Raw genomic sequence first — 2980 nt, forward strand, 5'->3', positions numbered from 1 at the left:
AAAACAAACAAACAAACAAAAATTGAGAACATCTTATCACCCCTAAGATAAAGCTTGTATCCACGAGCAGTCACTTCCTCATTCCGCCCTCCCTCCCAACGCTAACAACTACTACATCCACTTCTTGTTTTGATGAATCACCTGGCCATTTCATAGAAATGAGATCCTACCATATGGACTCCTTTGCGTCTGGCTTCTTGCACTTAGCACAGCGTTTTCAGGGTCTTCTTTGCTGCAGTATGTGTCAGGGCTTCATTTATTTTCATGGCTGAATAATGTTCCACTGGATAATACAGCCATACATCACTTCATGATGAGAATATGTTCTGAGAAATGAGTCCTTAGGCGATTTCATTGTTGTGTGAACATCACAGAATGTGTTTACACAAACCTAGATGGTAGAGCCTGCTACACACCTAGGGTACAGGGTACAGGCTACAAACTTGCACAGTCATGGCTGTGCTGAAAACTGTAGGCAATTGTAGCACGATGATAAATATTCGCGTATCTAAACATGGAAAAGATACAGTAAAAATACGGTATGACAGCCAGGTGTCCTGGCTCCTGCCTGTAATCCCAGCACTTTGGGAGGCCAAGGCACGTGGATCACTTGAGGTCAGGAGTTCGAGACCAGCCTGGCCAACATGATGAAATCCTGACTTTACTAAAAATACAAAAATTAGCTGGACATGGTGGTGCACACCTGTAATCCCAGCTATTCAGGAAGTTGAGGCAGGAGAATCACTTGAACCCAGGAGGTGGAGGGTGCAGCGAGCTGAGATTGTGCCAGTGCACCCCAGCCTGGGCAACAGAGTGAGACCTTCTCTAAAACAAACAAAACAAAACAACAAACAAACAAAAAACCGTATTATAATCTTACGGGACCACTGTCATACCTGTGGTCAGTGGTTGATGGAAATATTATGTGGTGCATGACTGTACCATATATATATTTTTTGACAGAGTCTGACAGAGTCTCACTTTTTTTGCCCAGGCTGGAGTGCGGTGGCACAATCTCGGCTCACTGCAACCTCCACCTCCCAGGTTCAAGCAATTCTCCTGCCTCACCCTCCCGAGTAGCTGAGATTACAGGCACCTGCCACCACACCCGGCTAATTTTTGCATTTTTGTAGAGACGGGGTTTCTCCATGTTGGCCAGGCTGATCTCAAACTCCTGACCTGAGGTGATCTGGTCCACCTCAGCCTCCCAAAGTGCTGGGATTATAGGCATGAGCCACTGTGCCAGGCTGACTGTACCATATATGTTTATTCATTTATCCTGACTGGAAGTGATGGCTCATGCTTATAATCCCAGCACTTCGGGAAGCTGAGGCGGGAGGATTGCTTGACCCAGAAGTTTAAGACCAGCCTGGGCAATATAGTGAGACCCCACCTCTACTTAAAAAAATACATATCCAGCTGAGTGCGGTGGCTCACGCCTATAATCAGCACTTTGGGAGGCCGAGGCGGGTGGATCGCTTGAGGTCAGGAGTTTGAGACCAGCCTGGCCAACATGGTGAAGCCGCGTCTACACTAAAAATACAAAAATTAGCCAGGCATGGTGGTGCACGCCTGAAGTCCCAGCTACTCAGGAGGCTGAGGCAGGAGAATGGCTTGAACCCAGGAGGTGGAGGTTGCAGTGAGCCGAGATTGCACCACTGCACTCCAGTCTGGGCAGCAGAGTGAGACTCTGTCTCAAAACAAAAACAAAAACACAAACAAAACAAACAAAAAACCCATTCATCTGCTCATGGACATTTGGGTTATTTCTACTTTTTGGCTATTGTGAATAGTGCTGCTGTGAACATTCACACAGAAGTGTTTGTGTGGCCGTGTCTTGATTTCTCTTGCAAACCTGGCCCAGTCGCAGTGTGCGCAACTCCCCTGCTCCACACTCTCCCATTGCTCGCAGCAGTCCCCCAGGAGTTGACCCTCTCCAGCACCTCTTCAGCATGCCAGTTCCAGCATCTGCTCCATTCCTTCACAGCTGCATCACCCCTGACATTGGGTTCCATGCGCTTTGTCTGTGGCCTTTCTCCCACTAGCAGGTCAGCTCTCCAAAAGCAGGCATCACTGTCTGGTTCATGGCTGTCTCCCCAGAGCCTAGAATAGGGCTGTTCACAGCAGATGCTCAATAAATGTTCATTGAAATGATGAACAAACCAATTATTGGCACACTCTTCTCTCCAATCCCCTGTATCCAAACCAGAACTGAATTCTGTCAATGTTTTGTTCTAGAGTGTTGCTCTGTTGCCCAGGCTGGAGTGCAGTGGCATGACCTCGGCTTAATGCAACCTCTGTCTCCCGGATTCAAGCGATTCTCCTGTCTCAACCTACCACCATGCCTGGCTAATTTTTGTATTTTTAGTAGAGACAGTGTTTCAGCATGTTGGCCAGGCTGGCCTTGAACTCCTGACCTCAAGTAATCCACCTGCCTTGGTCTCCCAAAGTGCTAGGATTACAGGCATCTGCCACCATGGATTTCAGTCCTCCTGCCTGCAGAGCCAGGAGTTTGAGACCAGCCTGGCCAGCATGGTGAAACTCGTCTCTACTGAAAATCCAAAAAAAAAACAAAAAACAAAAAAGTAGCTGGGTGAGGTGGTGCGCACCTGCAGTTCAGCTACATGGTAGGCTGAGGCAAGAGAATTGCTTGAGCCTGGGAGGCGCAGGTTGCAGTGAACTGAGATCGCGCCACTGCACTCCAGCCTCGGCGAAAGAGCAAGACTCTGTCTCAAAAAAGAAAAAAAAAAAAAAAAGAAGAGAGAGAAAAGGTGGAATCCCCTCACACTCCTAGCCCTGGGCCCTGGCTACCTGGCTGACCTGGTTGAGCATCTTAGCAAGGCGGTCAAAGGCCCAGGCATTGGGTGTCTGGAGTGGTCTGGGGATGGAGAAGTCTTCCAGGGAGTATTTGCACACTGAGTCAGCATGAGACGCAACTTCTCCTTCTGTGATTTCTTCCTCATCCTCTGTATTAGTTTCC

This window comes from Colobus angolensis, unplaced genomic scaffold (genome assembly GCF_000951035.1).
Source record: "Colobus angolensis palliatus isolate OR3802 unplaced genomic scaffold, Cang.pa_1.0 Scaffold60, whole genome shotgun sequence".
Classification (NCBI taxonomy): domain Eukaryota; kingdom Metazoa; phylum Chordata; class Mammalia; order Primates; family Cercopithecidae; genus Colobus; species Colobus angolensis.